This window comes from Pristiophorus japonicus, chromosome 4, assembly GCF_044704955.1.
Source record: "Pristiophorus japonicus isolate sPriJap1 chromosome 4, sPriJap1.hap1, whole genome shotgun sequence".
NCBI classification, from domain to species: domain Eukaryota; kingdom Metazoa; phylum Chordata; class Chondrichthyes; family Pristiophoridae; genus Pristiophorus; species Pristiophorus japonicus.
Genome location: NC_091980.1, coordinates 192,655,389 through 192,677,560, shown reverse-complemented (window position 1 = coordinate 192,677,560; position 22,172 = coordinate 192,655,389). Strand labels below are relative to the sequence as shown.

At 43.5% G+C, this 22,172-nt stretch overlaps 1 protein-coding gene across 2 annotated transcripts in view; it reads right to left on the bottom strand.

Annotated features, from left to right (window-relative positions):
• pals1a (protein associated with LIN7 1, MAGUK p55 family member a) overlaps positions 1 to 22,172 on the bottom strand; it is a 164,387-nt gene that overhangs the window by 127,472 nt on the left and 14,743 nt on the right. Inside the window, exon 2 of one of the 2 annotated variants that reach the window (XM_070878966.1) lies at positions 9,959 to 10,112. The exons of the other annotated variant lie outside the window; for it this stretch is intronic. The gene's annotated coding sequence lies outside the window, so the exon portion shown is untranslated. The remainder of the gene's footprint in view (positions 1 to 9,958; positions 10,113 to 22,172) is intronic. 2 annotated transcript variants of the gene reach the window in all.

Below are 22,172 nucleotides of genomic sequence, written 5' to 3'. Positions count from 1 at the left end.
GACATGGTTGATTCCATTGCTTGCCGTGAAGTCCTGGAAATCAGTGCTTGTGAAGCACGGGCCATTGTCGCTGACCAAGATGTCCAGTAGACCATGGGCAGCGAACATTGCCCGTAGACTTTCTACCGTGGCAGAGGATGTGCTTGAATTTAAAATGGCATGCTCAATCCATTTGGAGTAGGCATCTACTTCAACCAAAAACATTTTTTCCATGAAAGGATCTGCATGGTCCACATGGATGAGTGACCATGGCTTGGCGGGCCAGGACCAGGGGCTATGGGGGGCTTCGCTGAGTGCGTTGCCCAGCTGAGCACACATGTTGCACCTGCGAACACAAAGTTCCAGGTCTGCATCTATCCCTGGCCACCAAACGTGTGACCTGGCAATTGCCTTCATCATGACAATGCCCGGGTGCTCATTGTGAAGTTCTCGGATAAACACCTCTCTACCCATCTGGGGCATGACTACTCGGTTTCCCCATAGGAGGCAATCGGCCTGAATCGAGAGTTCATCCTTGTGCCTATGAAACGGTTTGAACTCCTCAGGGCATGCCCCGTACGTGGCTGACCAGTCCCCATTCAGGACACATTTCTTTAGACAGTAGCGGGTCTTTATTTGTCCAGATTAATTTGACAGGCTATCACAGGTGAGCCTTCGCTTTCGAAAGCTTCAACAGCCATGACCATCTCAGCATCATGCTCAGCTGCCCCCTCAGTGGTGGCTGATGGTAGCCTGCTGAGTGCATCAGCACAGTTTTCAGTGCCCGGTCTGTGCTGAATTGTGTAGTCATAGGCGGCTAACGTAAGTGCCCACCTCTGTATGCGGGCCGATGCATTCGCATTTATGGCCTTGTTGTCGGCCAAAAGGGACGTTAGGGGTTTGTGATCTGTCTCCAGCTCAAATTTCCTGCCAAACAGGTACTGGTGCATTTCTTTTTTACTGCATATACACATGCTAGCGCTTCCTTTTCTACCATCTCGTAGCCCCTTTCTGCCCAGGAGAGACTTCTGGAGGCATCAGCTACCGGCTGTAACTGACCATTGGCATTCACATGCTGCAACACACACCCGACCCCATAGGACGAGACATCGCACGTTAAAACTAGTTTCTTACACGGGTCATATAACGTTAACAGTTTGTTGGAGCATAACAAATTGCATGCTCTATCAAAAGCCCTTTCCTGGCTGTCCCCCCAGACCCAATCGCGACCTTTGCGTAACAGCGTGCTCAATTTGGGAAGAAAGTTGCCAAAATAGTTCAGGAGCCCCAGGAACAAATGCAGCTCCATCGTGTTACGGGGTCTGGGTGCTCTCTGGATCGCTTCCGTTTTGGACGCAGTCGGTCTGATCCCGTCTGCTGCTACCCCCATCCCCAGGAATTCTACCTCTGGAGCTAAGAAGACGCACTTCGCTTTTTTCAGTCGCAGATCTACCCGGTCCAGTCTGCGTAGCACCTCCCCCAGGTTGTGGAGGTGTTCTTCAGTATCGCGACCCGTGATGAGGATGTTGTCTTGAAAAACCACCGTCCACGGAATCGATTTGAGGAGGCTTTCCATATTTCGCTGAAAGATCACGGCGGCCGAACGAATCCCGAACAGACATCTGTCAAACTCAAACAACCCCTTGTGTGTCGTGATGGTGGTCAGCTTCCTCGACTCACTCGCCAGCTCTTGGGTCATGTAAGCTGAGGGCAGGTCCAATTTTTTTTTAAAGTTTGCCACCGGATAGCGTCGCAAAGAGGTCCTCCGCTCTCGGTAGCGGGTACTGGTCTTGGAGTGACACCCGATTGATGGTGGCCTTGTAATCACCACATATCCTGACCGACCCATCCGCCTTGAGCACCGGCATGATCGGACTCGCCCAGTCACTGAATTCGACTGGCGAGATGATGCCTTCCCTCAGCAGGTGGTCCAATTCACATTCTATCTTTTCCCGGATCACGTACGGCACCGTTCTGGCCTTGTGGTGTACTGGCCTAGCATCCGGGTTTATGTGAATCACTACCTTGGTCCCCATAAAAGTGCCGATGCCGGGTTGAAATAATGAGTAAAATTTGTCCAATATGTGAGCATGATACTCGCTCCACAGAAGAAATTGCATTGACATCGCCCCATTTCCAGTTCATGACAGCAAGCCAACTCCTCCCCAGTCGTGTGGGACCGTCCCCTGGGACAATCCAGAGTGGCAACCTGTTCTCTGAATCTTTGTGGGTCACGACTACCATGGCGCTGCCTAGCACCGGAATGATCTCCTTTGTATATGTCCGTAGCAGTGCGTCAATCGGCAATAATGTTGGCCTCCTGGCCTTGGTCACCCACAACCTTGCGAACTGTTTCATACTCATCAGGGACTGGCTGGCCCCCGTGTCTAGCTCCATTAATACTGGGATGCCATTGAGGAGCACTTCAATCATTATCGGTGGCGTCCTGGTATATGAACTGTCTATGTGCTCCACATGAACTCGCTGAACTTCAGCTTCCAGCGATTTCCCCCAGTATTCATTTGGCCTCGTAGGGCTTACATCGGGCCCGTCCTCCTCGTACACCAACCTGGCTGCAGGCTTAGAAACATAGAAAATAGGTGCAGGAGTAGGCCATTCAGCCCTTTGAGCCTGCACCGCCATTCAATGAGTTCATGGCTGAACATGCAACTTCAGTACCCCATTCCTGCTTTCTCGCCATACCCCTTGATCCCCCGAGTAGTAAGGACGACATCCAACTCCTTTTTGAATATATTTAGTGAACTGGCCTCAACAACTTTGTGGTAGAGAATTCCACAGGTTCACCATTCTCTGGGTGAAGAAGTTTCTCCTCATCTCGGTCCTAAATGGCTTACCCTTTATCCTTAGACTGTGACCCCTGGTTCTGGACTTCCCCAACATTGGGAACATTCTTCCTGCATCTAACCTGTCTAAACCCATCAGAATTTTAAACGTTTCTATGAGATCCCCTCTCATTCTTCTGAACTCCAGTGAATACAAGCCCAGTTGATCCAGTCTTTCTTGATATGTCAGTCCCGCCATCCCGGGAATCAGTCTGATGAATCTTTGCTGCACTCCCTCAATAGCAAGAATGTCCTTCCTCAAGTTAGGAGATCAAAACTGTACGCAATACTCCAGGTGTGGCCTCACCAAGGCCCTGTACAACTGTAGTAACACCTCCCTGCCCCTGTACTCAAATCCTCTAGCTATGAAGGCCAACATGCCATTTGCTTTCTTAACCGCCTGCTGTATCTGCATGCTAACCTTCAATGACTGATGTACCATGACACCCAGGTCTCGTTGCACCTCCCCTGTTCCTAATCTGTCACCATTCAGATAATAGTCTGTCTCTCTGTTTTTACCACCAAGGCTTCCTGCACATACTCGCCAAGTGACCGCTGACATTGCAGTTTCTGCAGGTATATTGCTGATACGTGCAAGGTCTGGCTGGGTGTTTGCCTCCAAATCTCCAGCATGAGCTGTTGTTGGAAACAAAAGGTCCATTACCAGTCGATCGTCTCTGACTGTCTCTGTAACTGTCTTTAAGCACACCATTAACAGGTGTTGATAGCCCCATTACTGGCCGCATTGTCCATTGCGATGGCATGAATCGCCGTTCAGCTAGCCATTTTCTCTGTTGAATTCCCCCTTTGGGTTTGACTGCATGCTGGGGCATGTCCGATTGCCCTTTTCTGCCTAGGGAACTGTGTGCCGCGTTAACAATGTTGACTCCCTGGTCGTTTGCCGCATTTGAGCCAAGATTTTTGCCATAAATCATTCTGGTCTCTTCCTCTCCTGAGATAATTGTCTGGGCTATCATAGCCGCCACTTCCAAGGTCAAGTCTTTGGTCTCAGTTTCCTGAAAACCCCAACATGGTCGATGCCCTCAATAAAAAAGTCTCACAGCATCTCCGCTCTGCATGCATCTGGGAACTTACATAGGCTCGCCAGTCGCCGGAGATCTGCCACGAAGTCTGGAACGCTTTGCCCTTCTCACCGCCGGTGTGTGTAAAACCGGTGTCTCGCCATGTGCCGGTTTAAGGTGTTCCCCAATCAACTTACTGAGCTCTTCGAACATTTTGTCTGCCGGCCTTTCTGGCACTGGAAGGTCCTTCATCAGGGAGTATGTTCTGGAGATGACAGGAGATGACCGTCAGGAGATGAGCCCTGCATTTGTCGGCCGAATCTTGTCCTAAACATTCCTTAGTGACAAAACTTTGCTGTAGTCTCTCAATAAAGTCATCCCAATCATCACCAACACAGTACCTCTCTTCTATGCTGCTAGTGGCCATGCTCGCGTGGTTTAAATCCCAGTTTCTCGGCGCCAATAATATGTCCTTACTATACAGTATAAATGCACACGAGGCCCATACTTGAGAAAAGATCACTCTGTGACCAGTTACCTTTATTACCAAGACCTCAAGAGGTAGACGATGGGTGGAGCTTCCCCTTTTATACTGGAAAGTCCAGGTTAGGAGTGTCTCCCACAAGTTCGCCCCCTGTGGTCAGTGTTCTCAAGGTATACAACTTAGGTCAGCTTATACATGGGTTACACTGACAGTTGAATACATGACAAGGCCCTTCTCTGCACTGCCTCCAGCACTTTCATGTCTTCCTCGTGTCTGAGTGACAACTGAACACAATACTCCAGTTTAAATAGTATCATCACAAGTTCTTCTAATTTGTACTCTACTGTTTTAGTCAAACATTTTGTTGGTTTGACATGTTGAGCATTAAATTGCGTGTCATTACTTTGTCCACTTTTGTCCAATTATTCCGTAATTAACAGAGTTGCTTTATCAAATTCTACTATCTGTCCTATCTTGGTATTATTTGCAAATTGACCAATTTATTGAGAGTTTCTAAATTCAAATCCTAATGTAGATTAAAAACAGAAGTGGTCGCAACACTGGAGCATCCACTCAGTATATCCCCATCAATGTTCCCTCTATTTCTTTGTGTGCACGGTCCCTTTAAATTTGCTGCACGGTATCTCTTCCAACGGCGACAGCTTGTGAGCAGCCTGCGCGGCACCTCCTGATTAAAGCGTGGCCATGCACTTCTGGGGAAATGTTGTCCCCACCCACCAACATAACTGCTTGAACAAGCCACCATTGTTTTCTACTGACAATTTCTTATGCATTTCCAAGATTTGCCCCGAATCGCCAGTTTCAATTTAACTAATCGCCATTCATATAAAACGCTATTAAATGGCTTTTGGAAGTCCAAGAACACTATGGGGTTAAACTTTTTATAGTCCTGGGATGTCACTTCGTCAAATAAATCAAGGAGGTTGATTAAGGCATGATTTTCCCTTTCTAAATCCAGATTGGCTGCTTTGACAAGGTTATTATTGTGATCAAGTTTAATCCTTATAATCAATTCCATTATTTTACACAGAATTGAAGATCAATGAGTCTGTAGTTGCTTGTGCCTGATTTATTCTCCATTTTGATTATTGGCACCACGATATCTTATTTCCAATCTTCTTGCACATCTCCCAGTGTCCAAAGAGGAGGAGGCAGAAGAGGAGGCGGCAACCCAGACATTTGTCCTACATCTTATCTTCTCTTTGTTACTGACCATCGCTGCGTCCTCTTGGCCACAATGCTGAAATAAAAGCCACCACAAAGCAAACTTTCCAATCCAACTTTATACCTCTATCCATCCAATAGGACATCAAGATATCAACTCATCATGCATTCCCTTACAGATTGCCTTGTGTGCACGCCTTTGCCTATCCTATTGATGCCACAAGGTGCTACCCCAGTGGCTGCGGCATGGCTGGTGGAAGGCTGCTGACTTTCAGTGGGAGACACTGCAAATGGCTTTGCTGGTTGACTGAGGAGCTGGTGGCTGGGAGTGTCGATCGAGTGACGGCGTTTCTTCTTCTTCACTCTCCCTTCCCTCTTCTTGGCCAACCACTGGCTTGGTAGACTGCATTTCTTGCGTGAAATGAGGAAGGCACAAGGGTGGAGTTGTGGTGAAGGGAGGGTGGGAAAGCAAGAGCTGCATGCGAGAAAGAGGAGAACGTGTATCCTTTCATCCCCACTGCTGCCCAAGGGCTCAGCCATGCCCCTGCCAAGAATGGCCAGCAACGTCTCCACCAAGGGGATGAGATGAAGCTAGGAATGGGAGGTGTTCCTCGTGATTGGTACAGATGATTGCTGGTTGGTGAGTGATGGGGGTGATGACCGGGGGGAGAGAGAATCGTGCATTGAGAAGTATCTGAGGCTAGTGATGCAATTGGTGGGAGATGGCTTTTGAAGATGCATTCACTGACCTTGAGCGAAATCATTGACCGTTGAAGCAGCAACACAGCTGACACACCATACTGGGACCCGTTGCCAGGACCAACGGCACCAGGACAGGGTTACACTGTGCTTTTAGCTCTGGGCTAATGATAATAAGTCCCCAGTGCCAATTTTTCAGTCCTGCCTGCGCCACCATTTTCGGCATCCGTTAACATCCAGCCACCGTGGTACCACCAGCTTTTGTGGCAGTAACGAATTCCTAGGGTCATGTTTTCACAAAGTCTATGCCCTCTTTGGGGAAGGCAAATTGCTCCTATCTTCTCTTCTGAATATTTGGAGGAAGTAATGTTTGGGAGTATTTACTACCTTTCAGATTATTGTTCTCGGCTGTTCTCTAACTTCCCACTTACTGTTGACCGACTGAAAGAATTTCTTACACTTCTGTTTTGTCTCTGTAACTATTCTTTGACGAGAGTTCAACGCGGTCTTCTCATGCGCATGCACGTGGCTGGTTCACATGGCACTCTCAAATGCAACTAATGCATGGCCGATTGAAATGGAGGGGAAGGGAGAAAAGAGAGACCTTCAAATTAAGAAAATGGAATGAGACAGACTTCCTCACATATCAGCATTTCCTATTTACCTAAAAAAAATTGATGACAAATTCAACAATATTTTCATCAATTGCACCACAGTATTATGCAAAGTGATATTAACCAATGACACCTTGCAAATGGTTTGCTAAGAAATGACATGTAAATTACTCAAATTCAGAAGCCAGTAATGGAATGCCCAAATTTAGAAGTCAGTAATGGAATGTACAAATTTAGAAGACAGTACCTGTAATGGAATGCAGTCACTTTTTTGGCCAAGATCTTGGAGTACTCCCACATAGAACTCTACAGTTCTTGGTGCCTCAGAGATAAAACTCAACGATCGAAATCATTTAAATGTACAGCACATACATTCCACACTGTGTAAATGCACCACCTTTAGTCAGTCAGGAACATATTGTGCTTTATTTTTTCCACCATTATGTAAAAATCACAAATAACAATCCTGGCACTATACACAGCGTTAGAAAAAAACGTCACTTTTCTAAACTGTTCCCTCAATGCAAAGAAAACAGCCCTGAATGAGCTGGCAGCAGCAATGTGAATAAACGCAAGCTTTGTTTGGACGAATTAGCCTTACATGGACTGTATTCAGTTCAAATAGGACCATGTTGCAAAACATTCCTGAGGAGGTTAAGTCAACTATCATCTACTGACCATTTATGCTTCGTTTCAATCAATCATCCAAAATAATCAGGGCAATGTTAACTCTCCCCGATCAACAGGAAAGGAGCGGAGGAGGAGTTAAAATGGATTGGCTCTATTTCCCGCTCCATTCCTGTCTATGTGCAACTTTAACGCTGGTGGGTAAGAATCCAGCTGGAACCACATTAATAAATACAAATCCCATGACATACGGAGACCCCAATGGAATTTTGACTCGCTCCTGACCAGAGTGCCAGCCATGAGCGCCCAATCATGTAAAGCCATCAGGAAGCCACTGGGGCCATTGAAGGCATGTTTAAAAATGGTTCTTCGTGGGGCCAGGAGGAGCAGGGAAAGTCCAGGCTTCTGCTGCCCACAGGCTAACCACCCTCCCTCCCAGCTGTGAGACCATCACAAATCCCACCTGCTGTACCTATCTTGCTAACGGCAGCCTTCTCCCAATGCCGCTGTGTAACCCCCGGGCCATCCAATCTTCATGCTTGCCCTCAGGCCAGCTGCTGCTTTCCGCTGGAAACAGCCAAGCAGCTGGCTGGTGACATTCAAGTAAGGCCCGACAGTTAAAAAATCTGCTAGGTCTCTGACTCAAACTCTCAGGCATGATCCCACCAGAAGTTAAAATCGGCCCTCAAGAGTTTATTACATCATTCAACCAAATACAAAGCAAGCTTTTGAGCTTGTAACTTCGATCACCATAACTATTGAAATTATTTGTATGGATTAAAAGTGTTTATTTTTTCAATTAACAAGAGAGACAAACAAAAAAACATTTGTCCTCTCCTCTTATTGGTTAGGATATTTTGCTGCGTTAATAGAAGTAATAATTGTTTCATAATACACCAGTACACATTACAGGTAAATTGACACAATATAGTCAGTGAATTTTTCACCTCCAGGCAGGCACTGTTTCATTTTTATGACAAACTCTAAATGATTGGAAATTTTGGAATTCCTGACACTGTAGTTATTTGGGAGTTAACATTTTTTTCTAGAACTAACCTAGTCCTTAAGTTCAGCACAGCACATGTGCATTCTTTATCTTAGGAGCCATTTGTAATGTTACATTTTTTTGAACAAGGTTAATGTTAATATTCCCAGGCAGTTAAAAATTTGAGATAAAGAAACATGATTGGAGCTTTTATCCTTTTCATCCACAAAAAGTACTTTGTCCTCTTGCACAAAATGACAACAATTATTCATAGCTCATCAGTGGACAGCGGTAAGTACACACTCCACTGTCATAACCATTTTAGTGCTTATATATATTTTCTACAATTTTTACAGCATGAGGTTTCCTCCACAAGTATCAATGGAATAATAGGGACAGAATCATAAGTGCCTGTGCAAATTTTGTTCAGCAGTTTAAAAAAAATGAGATCAAAGCAGATAAAGGGAATATGAATTTACTGGTAGTTGTGATTGCCAGTATGGCTTTTGAGACACACTCATTTCAAATCTCTTTACTTGGTGACATAAAAAATACAAAGAACCAATGCTGGACTTGGCAATATATAGTACGGATTTAATCTGTGACATGTAAAAACATTAATAAAAGCAATATTCCTGAAGTACCTACAATACTCCCAGCTCATTTTCTGGAATGAAAGATTTGAAGCAGTCAATGACCATTTTAAAACATGAACTAAGGATTAAACATAACAAAATGAAACTTCAAAAGAACAATTTTGATATGTATGAATCATCGAAATTGTCAGCATAGAAGGCCATTCAGCCCATCGTGTCTGTGCCAGAGAAACTAATCTCGCCCCGTCAGCGAATTGACAGGGGGAGGGATACTAACCACTGAGGAATTAAGACATCCTAAAAGATAATGCTTATCAGAATTCAAGAATCAGGTTCAATCATTTAGTGGACCAGGAATCCAGCTTTTCACTTCATATCCCATGTCAAATTGTGAAACTGAATTCAATAAATCTGGTCACTTGTGAGCTGGCATGAGAAAAAAATCATGAAAACTGCCAAATTATCATAAAAACTCAAATGCGTGTCTTTCAAGAAAGCGAACCTACCACCCCAACCTGTCCTGTCCGTGACTGCAGGTGACCCTTAATAACCTTTGAAATGGCTCAACATGCCACTCAATTGTTAAAATACTTCCCTCCACTGAGGATGGCCAATATGTATGTGCCCGTCAGTATTGCCCACACATTAAAAGCAAATTAATAAAAATACAAAAAACATTAATGGAAGTGGAAGATCCTTTCACAAGCTTGAAGCAGAAATGTTGCCTGTCTTAGCACTCAGAACTAAAATGTATTTCAAAGCTACAAATGACGTGTCATTACCTTGTAATGTGATAATTGATTCCTGCTAATTTTTTTGTTTAAAAAGATCACTGTAATCAATGATAACACTACAGGATATTAACATTTAGTGAAAGGTCCAATTCCAGAACACGTGGACTTAAATTGACCAAGCAAATTTTACCTGCATTTGTGGGTTACAGGTCCTTAGATCTGTGATGGCATGAAGCTTCCCCAGTGGCTCAGTGGGTATGAGTCATACAAACCAAGAGGTTCCAATTACAATCCATGATCTCTATCCAAAAGGGACAACCCTCTTGGTCTTTCGCCAATTTCAGCTGAGGATAAGAGGAGCGGTGTAACTTAGGATAGAGGGTGTGACACAAACACATCTTTAAAAGACATTTATATAACACCTTCAATCGCCCATTTTTCAAACGTGAACACTACTGCTTTGTAGGAAAATGTGGCAGACAATTTGCACACATCCAGCAATGAGATCAATGGCCAGTTTTTGTGGTATTGGTTGAGGGATGACGGTTGGCCAGGATACCACAAGGACTCCTTGCCCTTCTTCAGAAAAATGTCCTGGGACCCTTTATATCCACCTGAACAAGTCGACGCAGCCTTGGTTTAACATCGCGTGAAGACGACATTCTTGACAATGAAGTACTCCATCAGCACTGCACTGAAGGGTGAGCCTAGATTACGTGCTCAACTCCTGCACTGGGGCTTGAACCCACACACTTCTGCCTCAGAAATGAGATAGCTACTACCATTAGTTCAAAGTTGTTCAATTCAAATTATGACCACTCTTGTATTTATTAGTGCTAAAAGCCTCCTTTGCTATTTATTTCAAATGCATAATTCAGCTTACTGCTGAATTGTACAACTTTTGAGTTAACAGAAGTAGACTATTTGGCAAGCACTACACTGCCTAAGAAACCTTACAATCTACTGGCTGAAAATAAAAATTAAGATTTTGTTTTAAAACATTAATTCCAAAGCTTGCCTGATTAAAACAGGTGATGCATGTTATTTGAAAACTACATCTTTCATATAATACAAAATATTAATTTTCTAATATGTACAATGAAGTGGCAATGAATTCAAAATCTTTTTTTTTTAAATAAACTGTCCAGTTCTGAAGGGCATAATTAACACTCTTGGGATTGAGGAAGCAGTTTTTTTTTTTAAAAATGAAAACAAATCCAGATCAGTTTTTAAAAATGAATCTGGATTGTTTGAAGGAAACTTGGCTAATATTGAACTAAGTGTTTAGAAGTTTCTGGGTGCTGGATACAGATTGTATGAACCCATTTGTACGGCTGGGTTAAAAATCTGATGAGATGCAGTTCTAAATTAAAGGACTAACAGTAATCCAGACAACAGATGGACAGAGAGTCTGTGTACTGCTATAATACAAATACCCACCACTGCTTCTATTGCACATTTGCAGAGGGAAAGGTGGCGAGAACAGGAAGAAAATGAAGCAGAATTAATCCTTTTAATTTTTCCTTTAACAGTTGGAGAATTTTTAATCTTGTAAAAAAAATAATTGTTTCATGTGAAAGTTTTGCCCTCACAATGAATTCACCTTCGCTATGCGTCATTTATATTGCATGCTTCACATCACCACTAAATGCGTTTGGCTTCAAAGGAGTGCACCATGTGAAGTATAACGACCTCAGTTTGAGTTTCAATATTGAGTATGAAGTCAGTTCAAGCAGAGCTGCATTAAAAAAATGGAAAATTCAAGTTCCCAGTTTGCTGAATCTTTTAAAATGTTAACAAAGAGTGAACAAGCTATGAACTCTTTCAACATGAAAAATTTCAGCAATATTTGGATACAGGTTAGTATGCATTTTAAGTGTCAAATAATTTCTACAAAATATGATTCTCTGGGTTGGACCATGTGGTTATTAATGCACGGTCCCGCTCTATTTTGTTTTTATTAGGTAGCTCCAATTATCTTGTGCATTTGAAACTCAGATCACGAGGACTTATTTGAACTGCATTGGGTTAAAAAGAGAATGGTTTTGGCAAGATCTCATTCACCATTATTCATACTCCAAAGTTTATTTAAACACTATCAATTGCAAAAAGAAAAGACTTGCCGTTCACAACCACAGAATGTCCCAAAGCACTTTACAGCCAATGGAGTACTTCTGAAGTGTTGTCACTGATGTAATGTAGGAAGTGCAGCAGCCAATGTGCAAACAGCAAGCTCCCACAAACAGCAATGTGATAATGACCAGATAATCTGTTTTTGTTGTGTCGATTGAGGGATAAATATTGGTCAGGACACTGGGCCAACGTCCCTTCTCGTTCGAAATAGTGCCATGGTATCTTTTATGTCCACCCGAGAGTGCAGCACTCACTCCCTCAGCACTTCACTGGAGTGTCAGCCATTTGTGTTCAAGTCTCTGGAGTGGTACCTGAACCCACAACCTTCTGACTCAAAGGCAAGAGTGCTACCCACTGAGCCACAGCTGACACTGGGTAATGGAATCATTACAAAAAAAAAACCTACATTAAAGATATTCAAAAATAAGTGTAATTGAACTGGTGATATTACTCACTTCTCAGCACCAATTTGAAACTGGCTTTGTGTTAAAAAATAAATGTGTTATTTCCAAGCCCAAATTGTTGCACTCAATTGTGAAAATAAACATTGCTGAAAAAGATGCCATTTTGGGTCAGCACAAGGACCAATTGCAAATCTGCTTAAAGTAGTAGACTTGCATCCGAATCAGAAATGTTTTTGAAATGCACAATTAAGATTTTTATAAAAAATAGAAAGCTTCTATTTTTTGGTTATTTTATATATTTGGGCCTGCAACTGTCATTTTGGTTTTGAAGTCACAGAGGCAGATCATAAATACTTTTATCACTCAAGGGAAACAGCAGTAATACGAGTGCCCAACAAGAATATCCCAAAATCCAACCCACCTCCCTACTCACTTTTATTACTAGTCAGAGTAAAGAATGGGGTATAGCAAAATCCTTTCACAAAGTCTCCCTCCATTGATCCTGTCATTTCTTGAATTTATATTTGTCAGCTTGCTTTTTATAACCAATATAAAATGATTTCTCTGCAATATCTTTCTCTATCTCTCCCTCCCCATTGTCAACTACACAAACTATAATTGGTATTTTTCATAACAAGCTGCCATGATACTATAATTTCATCTCGACCGACTCCTAAGCAACATCAATTCTTTCAGTTTAACATTGGTAAAACTTCCTTTACCAGAACTAATTTAAATTAATTTTATTCAATTTATCTTTTTGTACCTACCTATTTAAGGATATATATTTGGAAAAAAGGGCCAGTTTCTTACTTCTTTCCATTAACTCAAGCATCATCATCATAGGCAGTCCCTCAAAATCAAGGAACACTTGCTTCCACTGCAAAAGTGAGTTCTCAGGTGACTGAACAGTCCAAAATGGGAATTACAGTCTTTGTCACAGGTGGGACAGACAATCGTTGGAGGAAAGGGTGGGTGGGAGTTTGATTTGCCACATGCTCCTTCCGCTGCCTGCGCTTGTTTTCTGCATGCTCTCGACGACGAGACTCGAGGTGCTCAGTGCCCTTCCGGATGCTCTTCCTCCACTTATGGCAGTCTTTGGCCAGGGACTCCCAGGTGTCGGTGGGGATGTTGCACTTTATCAAGGATACTTTGAGGATGTCCTTGAAACGTTTCCTCTGCCCACCTGGGGCTCGCTTGCCATGTAGGAGTTCCGAGTAGAGCGCTTGCTTTGGGAGTCTTGTGTCCGGCATACAGACAATATGGCCCGCCCAAAGGAGCTGGTCGAGTGTGGTCAGTGCTTTGATGCTGGGGATGTTGGCTTGATCGAGAACACAGATGTTTGTGCATCTGTCCTCCCAGGGGATTTGCAGGATCTTGCGGAGGCATAGTTGGTGGTATTTCTCCAGCGATTTGAGGTGTCTACTGTATATGGTCCATGTCTCTGAGCCATACCGGAGGGCGGGTAGCACTACAGACCATAAACTTGGTGCCAGATTTGAAGGCCTGATCTTTGAACACTCTTTTTCTCAGGCTGCTGAAGGCTTCGCTGGCGCACTGGAGGCAGTGTTGAGCCTCGTCGTCGATGTCTGCCCATGCTGATAATAGGCTCACGAGGTATAGAAAGTGGCCCACGTTGTCCAGGGCCGCGCCGTGGATCCTGATGACTGTGGGGGGGAGGGGGGGGCGGGGAAAACAGTGCTGTGTGGCAGGGTCAGGGTTGGTGGAGGACCTTTGTCTACGGATGTTTAGTGTAAGGCCCATGCTTTCGTACGCCTCAGTGAAGATACTGACTATGACTTGGAGTTTAGTCTCTGAATGTGCGCAGACGCAAGCATCGTCCACGTACTGTAGTTCGACGACAGAGGTTGGGATGATCTTGGATCCAGCCTGGAGGCGACAAAGGTTGAACAGGTTCCCACTGGTTCTGTAGTTTAGTTCCACTCCAGCTTGTTGAGTGAGGTGGAACATTGCAGCGAGGAAGATCGAGAAGAGGGTTGGCGCGATGACACAGCCCTGCTTGACCCCAGTCCGGATGTTGATAAGGTCTGTGGTGGATCCGTTGGTCAGGATCACGGCTTGCATGTCGTCATGGAGCAGGCGGAGGATGGCGACAAACTTTTGGGGACAGCTGAAACAGAGGAGGACGTTCCATAGGTCCCTCACTGTTAACAGTGTCAAAGGCCTTGGTAAGGTCAAAGAAGGCCATGTACAAGGGTTGGTGCTGTTCCCTGCTTGTCTCTTACAGTTGTCACGTCGTAAAGATCATGTCCATTGTACCCCGTGCAGGTCCAACACTAGGGGCCCAAGTTTCCACACGCGCCTAGAACGGCGCAGTCCCGACCTGGACGCCCGTTTTTCGCGCCACAAAGTGCGCCTAAAAAAATCCTCGGTATTCTCCACCTACTTGCAGATCCTCTGGCCCTCGGCGCAGCCAGCACGAGCTGTGGGGGGGCGGAGCCAGGTCCCGGCGCTGAAAACAGTGCCGGGACCTCTGCACATGCGCGCTACTGTGGGCACACAAGTGCAGTAGCTCCAGGCGCCGAACTGTGTGGGAGGGGCCCGAAGCACGCAGCCCCTAGCCCTGGCTGAATGGCCTCACTGGGGCTGCATGAATAAGGCTCCTCCCACGGCCAGCTCCTTGCTTCCTTTCCCCGCCCCCTCCCCCCCCCCCCGACCAGACCCGACACTCGCTCCCCGCCCCCCCCCCCCACCCCTGCCTCCGGACCAGACCCGACACCCGCGCCCCCCCCCCGCCCCCGACTGACCCGACCCGCGCTACTGTTCCCGCTCCCCGCCCCCCCGACTGGACCCAACCCGACCCACGCTCCCGCCCCCGGACTGGATCCGACCTCTCTTCTCTCTTCTCTCTTCTCTCTTCTCTCTTCTCTCTTCTCTCTTCTCTCTTCTCTCTTCTCTCTTCTCTCTTCTCTCTTCTCTCTTCTCTCTTCTCTCTTCTCTCACCCCCCACCCGACCCGACCCAACGCCACCGACCTGTAAATCTGGTGCTGGGGACGGCCCTGTCCGAAGTCTCGGGCCGGCCCGTTCAGCCTTCGGTCCCGAAAGGCCTGCCTGAAGCACTTTCACACAGGTAGGAAGATGGTTTATTTAATCTTTTCTTTGCTTATAAATGTTTATTCAGGTTGGATTTATTTGTATAATATTTGTATAAGTATAAATAAGGATTTATTATAGAATTTAATGACTTCCCTTCCCCACCCCCCACCACCCCACCTCGTTCTGGACGCCTAATTTGTAACCTGCGCCTGATTTTTTAATGTGTAGAACAGGTTTTTTCAGTTCTACAAAAATCTTCACTTGCTCCATTCTACTTTAGTTTGGAGTACGTTTTCACTGTGGAAACTTTCAAATTAGGCGTCAGTGGCCGGACACGCCCCCTTTTGAAGAAAAAATTCTGTTCCAAAGTAGAACTGTTCTACCTGACTAGAACTGCAGAAAAAAAAATGTGGAGAATTGCGATTTCTAAGATAGTCCATTCTCCACCAGTTGCTCCTAAAAATCAGGCTCAAATCATGTGGAAACTTGGGCCCTCGAGAAGTACAAACCTTGGAACACACTGCAAATTCAAAACATGGCAGTGATATTTAGAAGAAACTGGCAGAGTGCATATGGAGACTGAACCACAGAAATGGTTAGTCAGCACAATTTGAAGGTGCAGCAGTTCACAGCAGAGTTTTGCACAGTGAGTCAGAAAAGAAAGTTAATTAGTTGGGAGTTACATTACAATAGCCCATTCTGATTCCTTACTAACTTTGAGCAGAGCGCATAAAGTTCTGCTTTTGGGAATTACTTGAGTCACTGTTTTGACATTTAATGCCGAGCTTATTTTATAATCTTAGTAATTAAGCAGAGTATCAACTTGCAAATAATACAACTGCTCCAGGCTGTACACAATTCAAACAAACTGAGCGGCTGCCTGTTTCGAGGCATACCAGGTGATGCATATTTAGAAGATAAGAGTAGTGATAATGTTTTCCCTCTTCTCCTATAAAGCTTTTTGACCAAGGACAAAAAGTCGATGAATGAAAATGCCATCTTTAAAGGTTGTTCAATTTGCAGTATCAGGGTTCACCAACAATTTACCAGAATTTGTCATCTGCAGTGGCCCATAACGATCACTTTTCCACACTCAAAAATACACCCAAAGATACTACAACAAAAGCAAGATACTGAGGATGCTGGAAATCTGAATATTAGACGGCCAAAACAGCACGGCGTCTGCTACAGGGGATCTGGGAATTCTGTGAACAGGGAAAACAATGGGTCTCCTTAACCAATCAGACTGAAGAATCCTTACTGAGATACATGCAAAGTTTAAACCAGGAAATGTAGGTTAGTTAATTCAATGTAAAATCATGCAAAGAAAGCAAATCAAAGAGAGAGGAAAGGAAAGATGTGATTGAGAGAGAGAGAGAGATAAAAGAGACAGACATTTTTTTTAATGTTTAATTTTCTTTAAATCACCAATAATAATTAAAATCTGAAGGAATGAGACTCCACACTTGTAAATGTTAATTTTCAGTGCCACAGAGGTTGTTTGGCAGTAATTAAGACTCAGCATGGCATTAAAAATTCAGTTACGCTTCAATGGCGTGTTTAGTGGGTATCTATCATGCAAGTATCACAACTACGCGCTGTTCCACGTGTTTCAATGGCGAGTCTCTTGGCGAGATACCAGTATTCTGGATGAGCTGGGCAACTCAGACAGCAACTTCCCATTTCCGTGTTTAACTGCGCATGTCCCACCGCCGGAAATTGCTGTCCGATTTATTCTTTAATAACGGTGAGCGCCAATAGCCTCACCATTATTTTTACCGTAAAATCCAGGCCAATGTTTCAGGTTGATGACCTTTCTCTCTCCTGCCCTACTGAGTGTTTCCAGCATTTTCTGTTTTATACAAAAGATACTACAGTTTGATCAGATTTGCATCAGCTATTCTTTACAGAAGTTAAAATCAACTGAAAGCAAGCAATAAACTAACTGATTTACACTACATTGCTTCTGATCATTCAATACTGAACCAGGATTCAAGAAGGTTTCCATTCAGTTACTATTAGTTTCTTCTGGTTATTGTTTCAATTAGTGAGATATGGAACATCACAGATATTATACCATTACTGCACTTCAAAAATAATGCTTTGGCTGTAGAACGGTTTGGGATATCCTGAGGTTGCCAGAGATGCTATATAAATGCAAGTTATTTTCTTTCTATTAGATCATAATTTATGCAAACTTACAATTATCAATAACCAACTGGATAACCTGCAAGTAATGAGAGTAGCACGCAAAGGTCATAGGCACAAGTGAGGCTGCAGTGACTCTAGCTTCAGACTCTGAAATGCCATGCGCAGCTGCTAACTTGAATTATACTGCAGTCTGCACATTTCTGCTGTTCACATTATAGTCAGCAAGGAAGTGGCTGTGTATACCTACTTGGGCAGCTAATCTTCAATTTTAGAACTTTATGGGCAGGAGTGGTATTTTTTTTTAAAACATGAAAATATTTCTTTAAATGCATCTTAGAATCAGTCCAGAATTAAAATGCATACAATGTAAACTCAAAGTGCTTCCTAGCATGGTCTCATACCTCTTGTCTTTAGGATGTAATGCTTAAATTATACTGCCACCTATAGGCACCAGAAACCTCTGCGGACATGAAAGTAGCAATATGTCGAGGAACCGACTCGAGAGCTGGCCATCCTAGACTGGGTGTTGTGTAATCAGAGAGGACTAATTAGCAATCTTGTTGTGCAAGGCTCCTTGGGGAAGAGTGACCATAATATGGTAGAATTCTTTATTAAGATGGAGAGTGACACAGTTAATTCAGAGACGAGGGTCCTGAGCTTAAGGAAAGGTAACTTTGATGGTATGAGATGTGAATTGGCTAGGATAGAGTGGCAAATGATACTTAAAGGGTTGGCAGTGAATAGGCGATGGCAGACATTTATAGATTACATGGATGAACTTCAACAATTGTACATCCCTGTCTGGAGTAAAAATAAAAAGGGGAAGGTAGCTCAACCGTGGCTAACAAGGGAAATTAGGGATAGTGTTAAATCCAAGGAAGAGGCATATAAATTGGCCAGAAAAATCAGCAAACTTGAGGACTGGGAGAAATTTAGAATTCAGCAGAGGAGGACAAAGAGTCTAATTAAGAGGGGGAAAATAAAGTATGAGAGGAAGCTTGCAGGGAACATAAAAACTGACTGCAAAAACTTCCATAGATATGTGGAGAGAAAAAGATTAGTGAAGACCAACATAGGTCTTTTGCAGTCAGAATCAGGTGAGTTTATTGTGGGGAACAAAGAAATGGCAGACCAATTGAACAAATACTTTGGATCTGTCTTCACTAAGGAAGTCACAAATAACCTTCCGGAATACTAGGGGTTCGAGGGTCTAGCACAAAGGAGGAACTGAAGGAAATCTTTATTAGTCAGGAAACTGTGTTAGGGAAATTGATGGGATTGAAGGACGATAAACCCCCAGGACCCGATAGTCTGCATCCCAGAGTACTTAAGGAAGTGGCCCTAGAAATAGTGGATGTATTGGTGATCATTTTCCAACATTCTATTGACTCTGGATCAGTTCCTATGGACTGGAGGGTAGCTAATGTAACACCACCTTTAAAAAAAGGAGGGAGAGAGAAAACAGGGAATTATAGACCGGTTAGCCTGACATCAGTGGTGGGGAAAATGTTGGAATCAATTATTAAAGATGAAATAGCAGTACATTTGGAAAGCAGTGACAGGATCGGTCCAAGTCAGCATGGATTTATGAAAGGAAAATCATGCTTGACAAATCTTCTAGAATTTTTTGAGGATGTAACTAGTAGAGTGGACAAGGGAGAACCAGTGGATGTGGTGTATTTGGACTTTCAAAAGGCTTTTGACAAGGTCCCACACAAGAGATTAGTGTGCAAAATTAAAGCACATGGTATTGGGGGTAATGTATTGGCGTGGATAGAGAACTGGTTAGCAGACAGGAAGCAGAGAGTCAGAATAAACGGGTCCTTTTCAGAATGGCAGGCAGTGACCAGTGGGGTGCCGCAGGGTTCAGTGTTGGGACCTCAGCTATTTACAATATACATCAATGATTTAGATGAAGGAATTGAATGTAATATCTCCAAGTTTGCAGATGACACGAAGTTGGGTGGTGGTGTGAGCTTTGAGGAGGATGCCAAGAAGCTGCAGGGTGACTTGGACAGGTTACGTGAGTGGGCCAATGCATGGCAGATGCAGTATAATGTGGATAAATGTGAGGTTATTCACTTTGGGGGCAAAAATAAGATAGATTATCTGAATGGTGACAGATTAGGAAAAGGGGAGGTGCAACAGGACCTGGGTGTCATGGTACATCAGTCATTGAAGTTTGGCATGCAGGTACAGCAGGCGGTGAAGGCGGCAAATGGCATGTTGGCCTTCATAGCTAGAGGATTTGAGTAAAGAGCAGGGAGGTCTTACTGCAGTTGTACAGAGCCTTGGTGAGGCCACACCTGGAATATTGTGTTCAGTTTTGGTCCCCTAATCTGAGGAAGGACATTCTTGCTATTGAGGGCATACAGCGAAGGTTCACCAGATTGACTCCCAGGATGGCAGGACTGATATGTGAGGAGAGACTGGATCAACTGGGCTTGTATCCATTGGAGTTTAGAAGAATGAGAGGGGATCTCATAGAAACACATAAAATTCTGACAGGATTGGGCAGATAAGAGGAAGGAAGAATGTTCCCGTTGATGGGGAATTCCAGAACCAGTGGTCACAGTCTAAGAATAAGGGGTAAGCAATTTCGGACTGAGATGAGAAACTTCTTCACTCAGAGAGTGGTTAACCTGTGGAATTTTCTACCGCAGAAAGTTGTTGAGGCCAGTTCGTTAGATACATTCAAAAGGGAGTTAGATATGGCCCTTACGGCCAAAGGGATATGGAGAGAAAGCAGGAAAGAGGTACGGAGGTTGAATGATTGGCCATGATCTTTTTGAATGGCGGTGCAGGCTCGAAGGGCCGAATGGCCTACTCCTGCACCTAGATGAAGCCAGCAAACAATTTCCAAAGAAGTATTCCTTTTATGTCACACAATACATTTCCATTTAATATTGAAGCATAACCATATAACAGGAATTGTAGCATACAAAATTAATTTTGTAACTAGCTCAAATTATAGGCATAGATTTTCCTGGGGACTTGCCCCATTGTAGGGGCCCTCGAACATTGCAAAAGAGGAAATTATGGAATAAATGGCCTATACCATTAATTATGCCTCTATTTTCCTGGGACTAATGCACAATTCTGCCATTACCCTTGCTGATAAGAGCTAGAAGTTAACTATCATAGCCCCATCCCTCATTAAAATCAGTTGTTATCGCGATGTTCCTATATTTTAACCAGTTTTCATGCTACTGCTACTTGCAGTCAAAAATAATGGTCTAAGTGGCCTGCCTGTGACGTGATTTATTACTCCAAGATCGGAGTTAAACTCCCAGTTGTTAAAAACGTATTACTGTTGCAAAGATTAAACAACTAGGCTTTTTGAGTATCCACTTCCTGCTCCTGGGATTTTCAATTTTAATATTGCCACACCATGCCTGGAACCCATTCAATTTATGAGATCATTTTCAGAATTTAAATGAAAAAATTTTCCCCCACAGTGCCCAACTTCATTAAATGCACTAACACAACCAACATATCTTTTCTAATAACTCTAATTTGCTTATTAATCCTGATTAAAACAATCAGTCATGCGTAAACTGATGTACATATACCCCAAAAACATTTGAAGCCCATCTATTCAGATGAAAGTCAGCATGTAAAGTTTTGCTGTCCACAAAGATTGAAATCTTCAGTCTCATTCAGAACTTTTCAATAAATTAGAATTCAAGGTTAGCTTGCTTAGCTCGTTATGCCTTTGTAATCCACGAAGATAAGTCATATTATTTTATTCCTAAATTACTAATAATTTATAATGTATCAACTTAGAGTGGCCTGAATTTATAGAACACACACAGCAGTGAAACTGACAAAAATATCAAAACTCGAAAAGGGATACTAGTTTAATTATAGACTAAAGTTTGTTAAAGAAGTTACATTTCCATTCATTGAAACCCGCCCCCAGCTCCGGATGGAGAATGTGCCGTCACTTCAGCTCTTAGACCAGTGCCGAGAGCCTCATTCGCTGCTATGCTCACCACAGGGTGTTCTAATTAGAAAACTACCAACATTTGGAGCACTTTAGTAGCGGCAAGATTATTGCATCAGATGGTACTATTTACAGCAAATCTGAGCCAAGATGTCAAGACACAGTCTTGCTCTGGGTACATACTGATGCCCTCATTACTTCAAGTGGCAGACAAATGTACGCCCTATATTAATAAAATTCCCAAATAACCTATCCGATTTCAAACCTTAAATCTCAAGAATTATAAAAGCGCTATTTTTTAGGACAATCAATCACAGGAGAAAGTCATTGTGCAGATCCCTCATGTTCACAATTTGCCCTTTGATACTGAACACTGTTGATCAAGATGTTGTTTCAATAGTACATGTGAGGCAATAAAGAGCTTAATATCTTACCCTTAACTTTATTACAGAGCTTTGGCATAAACAAATTACCAACAGAATGGATGGTTCTTTATGGGTATAAGGGACAGCAAAGCACCCATTACATAAATTCAAGTGAAGGATGAAATAATTAGGACCAATAACTGCTGATCTGCCTCGAATTCTCAACTCCCTTTTCCAAAATCAGGTTCTGTGGCACAAGATTAAAAAAAGCTGAGAACTTCACACAATATATTCCTCTCTAGTTGAGAAGTTTTTAATACCATTGATGAGGGCATTATTGAACTCCT